A 10,879-nucleotide genomic window follows, 5' to 3' on the forward strand; every position below is an offset into this window, starting at 1 on the left:
TTCCAGCTCCAAACTACATAACATATTAATCTTTATTGCCATTTTATTCCATGTAAGACATAGATGAGGCCATGTGACATCTTACTTGGGTCTCGTACTGCAGTAACTGTAATTTACATCAAGAGTTGTAAATTGCCAGACAACTGGAAATAGCATGAAGTAAATGCTTCCTAAAATGCCTTAATATGAGAGCTAATAGCTATAACGTATGTTTCTTATAACTCAGTTCAGTCTAAACTGATAGTTAATTGGATTGTCATACTTACGTGGATAAGTATTCAAACATGTCTAAACTTTGTAAAACCTCCTGTACAAAGAGAAAGACAGTATTAGAGCAAAATCAAAAACAAACTTTTAAGCATGTTTGCTCAGCAAGCTCAAAAGCACTTTTGCTGATCTGCATGAAACCTGTACAATTTAAATGCCATTTTTCTTTTTGTCAATGTGCAGGCAAATTCTAGTACCAGTGGAAAACCTAAAAATATTAAGTTTACTTAATAAAACCTATTAAAATGGGTGGCATGAAACTGAATTATTTCAACTGGAATCTATACACCGGGGAAAAGCAAGATCTTGAATATTCACATTACAGCTCATTGAAAAGGCAATGGGCTATGCAACAAGATTGACAACAAAGGGAAAAATGATGAGGAAAATTGCCTTACTTATCTGCTAGAGTGCTCTTGACTGCCAACTGTAATTTTATGGTTCATTATATAAAAAAATACCATTAATGTTAGTACTTGTGTATCATAATCATGCGAAGAAGGGAAAAAGTTCATTGAAATGTGCTCCATTTTTAATCAAGACACTATAATTGTGTGTTTTTCAGGCATCATCAATTTCCATCAATTTTACTGCTGCAAAAATAATGTGCTGCTATAGTTCTTCCAAAGGTCAATTCCTGCATGAGGTACATCGACTGCAGGGATGTAAACTGTAAAAAAAACAGCAGCATAATTTATCTTCTCTGATATTACTTGATTCATCATGAGCTTTAAGTTGATAAGTGAAGAAAATGGAATCGCTGGCTTTAAATTTTGTGGTGCATCAGATAACTTAGAAATTACAGGAACTTTGGTTATATAAATGTTGTTATATAAAATGTCAGGCAACAGCCAATATTAGCATTGCAGAGACAATAATACATAGCAAATGTATCTGTCAACCTATCTGTGTGCTTTCAGTAGTTTTGAAAATCACAGAACAGATGAAATTGAAACAATGGCAGGCTCTGCGCTGCAGTGTGTTGCATGCCTTATGGATTAACCATCTCAAAACAGCTTTGGCCATCAGAGGATTTGGGTTCCTGGCACCCAAAGGGGAACAGCGGTGTTACTAACCCAAACATCCCATCTGTTTTGTTTTTTTTTTATGAGGTGACACTTGAGAAATTTAGTGATACTAAATTAGAATATACAGAAAGTTTGTGCTGAACAAGTTTTCTGAATTAACAATTTTATTATTCCAGTTCGATGTCAGGGGATGAGTTTACAGCAAGGCCTCAGTCCCAGTGCATCCCCCAGAGTCCCTATTCCAAGAACTTTCTTCTTGACAAAACAGAGGTGATTCCCAGATGATATTTTCCTAGCTAGGAGATGCTCAGACTTTTATTCCACAACGCTGTGATTGCGACACTGACCTTGAGCAATAGCTGCTGTTTTCTCCTGGGAATGTGCTCTTAGTCTTGAAGCCTGGGCATGTTAAATTTTGTTTAGAACTCACAACTGGCCAGCGAAGTACAAAGAGTTTGTGGTAGATCTTTTATCGAAGTTTTTCAAGGCTGTCCTTCATGTACTGGTGTAGATGTGCTTTATGGGCAATCTCTGTTGTAGCTGATCCTGTATCCTGTTGAACAGGTCCCTTTCTTGCAGAACCACTACTTTTCATGCTCAGTCTTGTAATCTTAGTCTAAATTTCTTGCAGCACAATAGATGCCCGAGACCGAGGGCATCTCTCTGCAGAGGCTAAGTGCTGCCTTTCCAGCCTCACAGAGAATCCAAACAGCACCAAGTCCCTGTTCTCCGCGTCAAGCTGGGACCTCCCAGAGTGGGCTACAGCACGAGTTTCCCCTGAGCAAAGCAAGGAAGGCAACTTTAATTTTTGTTGGCCTTATAGACTATTCAGTCACAGCTTTTGTTGCATCACGTGAAAGGAGCAGTGGTACACACCACAGCTAGAAAGAAACCCATTTTCTTTCTATTCTCCATCTTCTAAAAGTTCCCTCTACTTAAATAAAGCAAGAAAAGCCCAATACACTAGAAAGGCCTTCTGCAGGGTAGCTGATATTAGGGCAAACAGATCATAAACCAGCATTACTTGGGTGATATATTTGTGTAGAATTTCATCTGTACTAGTGTAATACGTTATCAGACTTGTGTTGCTTTGGTGATGTATTACTTGATAAAATAAGGTCAGCTGTCAAAAAGCCATTCCAGTGTTTGAGGCACTCAAAGTTTTGTTGGGGGAAAAGAAAAAGCAAAGTTCATTTTATTTCTAAAGAGCGCATTCTTCAACACGGTGAAGTGAAGGATGGTAAGAGTGAAGCTGAGAGGCTTTAGTGGTGCTGACAAGCCCTCCAGAAATCCCATCATGTAGCCAAGGCCATAGGGCCCAGGGCCCTGGGAACAAAGTGCGGTATTTGCTGCCAACTGGAACCTGTCCTCCAGCTCAGCAATAGGCCTGAAATAGATGAACTAATACACGTATTTATGCCTATTTTCAGATAAATGTCACTGTACGCCGAACACCTTCGGAGTGGGACCATCCCACAGCAGATGCTGAGCAGCGGAATGGTCAGTGGTGGAGGAACCTCTCCCTTCTCCTGCCCCCAGCAGAAGTGAGTGTCTGGGAAAAGGCTTTGCAAATCTCACTGTAAAAACATGGCATTACTCATAGTGTATGATTAGTCTTTCATGCTTTCCTTGTTATAAATATGTAACACATGCTACAGTGCAGAATGTGATAATATATTCTAACGTGATCTTTAATGCTGATATTTAAAAACCTGTTCCTGAATATGCACAGTTTAAATTTCACATGAATGTACGTCTACCATTTTTCCTGTTTTAAAGCATGAAGCCTTTTAACAAGAAGTAGGTCATATATCAATGCGGTTTTACCCCTTTCTTCAGCTCATCTATCTACAGCTAAATATTTTCTTCATCTTCCACAGAAAAAATGAATTATTCTAAAGCAAAGTGTGCTGCAGCATGTGTGTGTGTTTGTTGGTAAGTCAAATACAAACACTGGGAGAAGATATTCTCATTTGTTTTCCATTCCAGTTTTTAAGTGATATGTTAGGAAGCAATCATAATAAAGAGGAGCTGAAGGAGCTGAAGAAATTATTTCTCAGTTAGACAGCAGCCTGCTGTTATCTCTAATCTAAGAGGCACTGGATAGAGGTCATCTTCTGATCAATGAGGTGAATTTCATTTTATGATGCTGAAAACAGACAGAGAATGGTACAATCAAGTGCTTCTAAAGAGAAAGAAGAAGCAGTCGGAGAGTGATGGGAGAACCATAACAAAAACAAACAGATTTATCGCTACGTATAGCCTGTTTTATAAGGACTCTGTAGTGCAGAAAGAGGATGTTACTCCACTTTAGCCCCCCAGATATAGGGAGTATTGCCAAGACTTATATTCACTTTACCTGCCCAGGACCGTCTTCTGGACAAATGGGGTTAACATGGTGCACTGCCACATCCAAAGATTCTCTTTTATAAGGATAAGCAATTTAGTTTCCAAGCTGAACACCTAAGCATGTAACATAATGCAACTTTTGGGAATCCCCATGCACAAAGAGCACTGCCAACTTTTCTGTTTCACAGTCTCCAGAAACTCCAGAAGAACTGAGTTTCTCCTGAGTGGCCAGGCTCTGAGGGGCTGCCACTCTGGCTAGCGGCGGGCTTTGCCTGTATTTTGCTTTTCACGTGGGATTTCACCTGGCCAGGTTTTACTTGCAGCACTCTCTGATAGGACTTTGGGTCACTAAACTATATGGATTGCAAGGGCTGGTTAAAAGGTCTGCTACTGAAGTTGTATGGTTAGTTTGGAATATTAAGCATAGATGTGTTGTCATGGTAATTGAGCAATTATTGGGTGTATGATTGAGCCTGTGCCATAGGTGAGCCTTAAACAGTGTCTACTCTTCCATTCAGGGCCTGACGAAAGGGATAGAGTATTCATTGTGGCTTGGAGAGTTGGGTTACGAATGGCTGTCCAGCAAGAACTTAAAAATATTGTCCCACAAAACTACTGACTTTCAAAATAAGCAAAATTGGCTGTTTGAAATTATCCACCATGTAGCAATCTGGATAATTTTCACGAGAAGAAGCAAGATAACCGAAACTGATAAAAGCATATAGATGAGCAAGAGGAAAATATTGCTTAAATACAGAGAAGGATAAAGAGATTTCAGAAACGTACGTACCAGGAAATGGGCAACTGTGTGTCTGTCACAGGGCAGCGGGACATTTCCGAGTGTCTGACTTAGTATTTGTATTTTATCTATGAAGTAAATGAAAGTTGGACCGGGAGTATTCCTTGGTTAAGGTTTTAAGAGTAACATTAGACCTTTATTTGTGTCCCATGCAACTGTGGATGGAAAAGTGTCACTCAGCCAATGATGGCAATGACCGAATGATCACATACATTCATAAACCAGGTACCAATGGAATAAAACTGCAAGAAGAGGAACCTAAAATGGCAGAACACAGCAGCATGCAAAGGAACCTAGAATTTTAATTGACCTGCTGCTGTTATGTCTATCAGAGGGTGCACAAAGGTGAACTGTTCTGCTGGCAGTGAAATGTAGAAACAACTTTTTACATTTTTGTATGCCTCATCCAAAAATACAGCCTTCTACATATGCATATTTGAACAGATAGTGTTTGCCCCAGGTAGCAGAGCTTACTTTTCGTCAGAACATACAGCAGAGGTGGGTTTTTTTTCAAACCTTGCAAACTGACTGTGCAAATCTGCACAGTCGCGGGAACGCTAAAGAGAGCCCTTGCTGTCAGCATGGATTAATCTGGAATGCCCAGGCATCTTCAGATCCTTGTGCATCAAAACATTAGTTTGCATCAAAAGTTTGAACAGAGACTCAAAGTATTCAGGAGTTCGGAAAACGACAAGAGTGAATGAACCAAAATGCCTCCAATTTCTATGGCTTGCAAACTTCAAAAACTGTAATTGTGTTGGAAGTCTTTGATCTCAATATTACTCTTCTGTTGCCTTTGAAGTCAAAAGCGTAGGGCTATTGCGGTGGATCCTCAGGTGTCAAGTGTTAATTCCCTATAGCCACATTTAAGGTACATCGCGTAAGTTATTGACCACTAGGTGCTAAAGGATGTAACCATACGTAGAGAGCATTTTCGTATTAAAGAAGGTTCCACGCATCAGTTGTTTTGATGCAGATTGTTTTTTTTACCAATGAAGAGGTCACTGTAGACCTCTGACACACAGGACCTCAGGAAGACTTTTTCTAAAGAGATTATATATTTTTAATACTCAACTGTTGCAGCTGAGTGGGAGTTAAAATGATGTCAGAAGTGACACACTAAAGAGCAGCTTATGTTATTTTTGGTCCATAGAAGGGGTACGTTGGTGAGGGGCTTGGCTGGATCGTGGGGAATCTCTGCCTGCCCCTGAGATGAGAGTTTAACGCCGTAAATTGGTACCAGCGTCTGCCTTCATCCAGCAGAAGTGGAAAAGAAAAATGGAAAGGGCTGCATTTATATGACTTGTAAAATATTCATTTATGTGCTGCGCTTGCGGAGAATCGATCTCTAGAGAGCGTGAGGTTTCTCCATCTCAGTCAAATTAGATTAGAGGCAAGAGCTGAGTGGGATAAAATGTCATGGGGATGGGAATGGGGTAAAACGGTGCCGGTGTGTGCTCGCCTCGGACCCTGAGTGGGGCAGAGGGTCATTAGGGACAGCTGAGGCTGCAACAGGACAGAACCATTGCCCCTGAGGAAGCATCTCTGGGTTTTGATTCCACTAGGTGGGAAACTGTTGAAATCTTTTTAGATGGGAAACTGTTGGAATCTTTTTGTAGATTTGGTCTTCAGTGACTTGTTTTAACTGTCAAATTATAGCAAGGTTAAATAAGGCCAGTGCTGAGGGAGGCAATGGTTTATTCCTTTTATTTTGGTATTATTTTCAGCGTATAGTGAAGAAGAATGTAGCAACGGGCACAGCAATGGGCACAGTGGGATTTGTGCTTTGCACCTCCACGGATGTCCCTAAGCAGTGCCCATCTGAACGTCAGCAAGGTTTTCAGGGTGTAACAGTAGTGGTTCGTAGGCAATTGGATTTATTTCTCTAAATCCGTGTGACCCTCAGCCAGGTCTGTGCATGAGGTGTGAGACATGGTGGGGGCACTCAGAGCTGGGTTAGCCCGTGGCTGGAGTCACTGGCCTCACCAACCCAGTGGGTTTTTTCCAGTTAAAATGCTCTTTGAAGATTTTAAGTGAGACGTGCTATTGTGCATGGGATCCCTTCAGTCTTGTTCTGATGTTAAGGAATCCTGAAGAGTTTCTAACAACAGACTTCTAGATAGTTAAACTGAGAAATATCTTCTGTGATGTTTTCAGCTACTTCTGACAATAATGTCTTTACCTCGGGAGCAAAGTATTCACGATGATGTCAATAAAGACAGCAGCTTTGACAGCAGTTTTATATATCAGCATAGATGTAGAGTGCTGAATATTACCTGTATTATCAATTGGCTAACACTTTCCACAAGAAGATGTCTCTTTAGAAAGCTCTGCCTTTTATGAGTGTCATCAACGTCTGTCAGGCTTGACACGGCTAGGTTTGACTGAGTTTGAGGTTTTTGTTGTTGTTTAAATTTGTGATAAAATAAGTGAGCGTTTTCTGAGACGTGGATGTTGAAAAATGTGTTGTGTTCAAATGTAAACTGCTTCATTGTGCTGTTTTTTGTGAAAGCTCTGAGATGAGTGGAGGAAAAGACTTAAGTAATAGAGTGATTTGCCCTGCTTTTGGTATTAAAATAGCACAGGTACAGTTCATGCAGAGGCAGTGACTTATTACAGCTCTAAATATCTCTCCCTTTAAAAGCTGTGGGAGTTAAAAGCTTTGTGCAGAATCTCAGTTGGCTTTTGGATGACCCAAGGGCAGGGGAGGAAGAGCAGGGAGGGCAGTGAGTGCGGGCAGGCAGCTATGAGCATGTACAGGTGTGGAATATCATACCAATAAGAAACAACTTATTTGCAAGCGTGAGGAATATTTGTTTTTCCACATTATGAGAAAAAGATTCTCTCTATTTCTAAGTTAGTGCAAACCAGTATGGGTTCATACTAATTATTTGAGTTGCAGCCTCCTGATGGAGGCAGAAAGAGGGCAGGCTTACTGACAAATTTCTACCATTTCAACTTTGTCAGTGTTTGTTGGTGAGCGTAACGTAGAAAGAGGATGTAACATAGATCATATGTCACAGCTCACCGTCGTGTCTGCAACTGGTGGCTGAGGGCCACGCTCTTGAAGAGCCAGGAGACATCAGTCACGCTTCCAGCAGATGACATGAAGTGTTTCCAAACTGATCACTGCCTTGAGTGCTGACTTGTGAGGCGTTCATGTGAAGAACGGCTCCCAGTTGTGAGCCGTGGGATAGCTGGCGGAGGTTTGCAGCGTGGTTTCAGACCACGCTGCATCACCCACCTTCTTTTCTGGCTGTAAATCATGGGGCACACAGACCACCCGGAGGCGTCGTGACCAGCCGATATCCCCTCCTCTCATATCGGCGCTGTGACGTGAAACAACTGGAGACCAGCGAGGAGCTGCTTTCATTATGGGAGGCCTCTTTCTGAATATTTACGTCTGAGGTATAAATCATGCTTCACACATCACGCAGTGTAATAGGTTCGTATAATTAAATGAGACCTTTATTGAATAAATTACCACAGTGGTAACTATATGTGTAATACTCTTGCTGTATCTCTGGCAATTCCTTTGACTTTATTGCAGATAAAACAATGACCTTGTCTATTTTCATAATGCTCGATAATTTAAGAAGACTGAAGAAGTGTTAATTTTGAGTTGTCCAAGAAGTCTTTAGAAATGTTACCAGTAATAGTATAAGCTCAATATTGAGACAATATTTTTCCTAATACTTTTTGCATGCTGACAGTGCCAGTGACACCCCTGTTACCTTTGGAAACACAAATTTACCTGGATGACAACGAAGCTTGGGATGTGCAGTAAACACTGGTACTATAGTGGGAAAATGTTGGTTTTGTCTGTAATATCCTCAAATTGATTTTTCTCCACGGAGCGGAGAGACAGAATTATCTGCATCCAATCAGCAAGGACCTTTATGTCAATTAATACAGAATGAGAATAGCAGAGTATAACTTGATGACATTAGCCTTATTTTTTGTATGTTAGTCAATATTTGCTAAGTTTACCAGTTTCCCTTTCCTTTGGCTAAGTTATTTATATATGCACACAAGTAGAAACTCACCCATTGGATGCTTAAATTAAATTCCAGTGATACTTTATTTTTATTTACTGCTTTCTCCAATATATGCATATCTTTCAAATCTCTACAGAGCTGCATCGATTCCTGTAGTACCATCTCCTCGTTTATTGAGTACAAGTGGTGACTGATTGTCCCTTGATACTTCAGGAAGACCTAAAAGATACAAGAATGTAGTTTTAAATAGGCTATGACTTTATTAAGTTGCTGCCACATCTGGGAAATTATTTGAGATGGTTGGGAATTTCTTGACAACTTTTTTTTTTCCCACTGGAAAACAATGCTGATTTGCCAAAATCAAATCTGTTTGCTAAGCAGAATTTCATTCAACATACCCAATTAAGAAGAAAAAGAAGCACGTGCAATAGCGGGTTGACACTGTTAACCGAAGATTGTGCTTTTTCTTGTGATGGCATTTTTTCAAAATTGTAATGAACTTCTACTTAAAAAAAAGTTGAAACCAATTAATTTGACTGACCCGACAAAAAAAGAAGCGGGGGTGTTGGTGGGTGGAAATGTGAGATCACAGATTTACACCCTGTCTCGTACACGACCTCTCCGCAAACTGTTGAAAACTTGTGGGAGAAGGAAACACAACGTACACACAGCGGGGAACTTCCTTGCCATGCTGCCACGCTGCTGATACCCTCCCAACCCCTGCTTATAGAAAACTTGGGTGAAAAAATCAGCATCTCATTGTAGAAGGCATTAAAAGCCTGGTTTACTCCTTCTTGGTGTCTTCTGATTGGTGTCTTTTGCTTTTCTGGGAGCAGCTGGCTTCCATCACCCTGTGCCAGAGAATCGAGCTTGGGCTCCTGCTTGTCTTTCAGCTCTTGGTCAGCGTGTGCCAGCCTATCCCTGGTCCTGCTTAGCTTTGCTGGGATCTTCCTGAGTGTCTCCTCTGTGCCTCAGTCCTACTGAATGTCACATTTTCGGGATAAATTGATATCGATCCATTTCTAGTAATGACTTTGCTTGAGATTTGCATTACTGTAATATCAGGATCCTGTCGAGTTAGTTTGAAAACACAGTCTGGTTCAGAGAAAACACTTTAGGTAAACACTTTATTTTAAGTAAAATCTGAAACTATCTCCAATTAAATAAATTTTTAAAAACTAATTTGCACTTGCACTCAATAGGGTGCAGGAATGATAGCAAGGCTTTCTACTACGCTTTGAAAAGCCACAGCAAATAACTTCAGTAAAGAAAAATAACCTAATAGCAGCTTTCTATGGAAATTTACAGTATTTCTCTGTTCAATGGTGCGTGAAAATACATGTGCTTTGTATGAATATAGAAATGAAGAAATAATTTATCAAGCAAATATATAGGTACTTCTTCAAGAATTTCTATTGCTTTGGAAACATTATTCTTTTTTCGCTACAGCTTTACTGATCTGTTTTCTGATGGATAGATCTAAGATGGGAGAGGAAATACTTTCCTTCATTTTATGGAGAAGAAAAGGGAAGAAAGAAAAACTAAGCATTAAGATGCCAACATGTGTTTCATCTACTTCAGTTCTGCCTGAGAGAACTAGATTCAGCAGAATGGTTTCACCTGCACAGAAGTTACTGCCTTACCTCCTCTGCCTCTTCTCACAAGTTTTCCTGTTTTTTTCCTTAGTTTCTTTGTATTTTACCTTCCACAAGAGAGTAAAGTGTCTGCCCTCTAAGGTTATACAGAAATCAATGCCATCAAGTACTGAAGAGCCCCAGGTCTGCCGGACTCAGGGGAATATTTTTAAGGGTGATAGTCTGTAAATGCAATTAGGTGTTTATGTACCTCTGAAACTTATATAGAGCCTAGAGGTATCTAAACACCTTTTAAAAATCTGCAGCTAGACGTTTATTGATAAACAACATGACTAGGTCTTGCCATAGAAGATTTTGCCCCAGTGGCTCTCTAACCTGGTTCCCTTCTGCTGGGGTGAGCAGGGGTGGACGCCCAGGTCTGCAGGCATCCTGCGGGGGACGGCCCCGCGCTGGCCTCTGACGGGGGCTGCCGGGCAGATACATCTGGGGAGAAAAACAGGAGTCAGAATTAAAAGACATTTTTTTAGCTGTAGCTAGAAACTTCACACACATTAACTGTCCTCTGCCCCCGGGATGGATCAGCCACACTTGTGATGGTTTTGATGGCCGTTTGTCCAACCTTTTCTTAAATGCTAGTGATGGAGATGCCATGGTCTGAACTGGCCTCGCAGTTAGGCCAACTTAAACCTCCCTGGCAGTATTTGTTGCCTAACTTTCAATGCGAAAGAGAAAGAAAGAGAGAAAGAGAAGAAAAAGAAGGTAACACCAAAGTTGCTGTGACAGGAGTTATCCTCATTTTGCGGAGCAGAGATTACTCAAACATTTCCAGAAGTTGCATTTGGT

Source organism: Rissa tridactyla, chromosome 10, assembly GCF_028500815.1.
Source record: "Rissa tridactyla isolate bRisTri1 chromosome 10, bRisTri1.patW.cur.20221130, whole genome shotgun sequence".
NCBI lineage: Eukaryota > Metazoa > Chordata > Aves > Charadriiformes > Laridae > Rissa > Rissa tridactyla.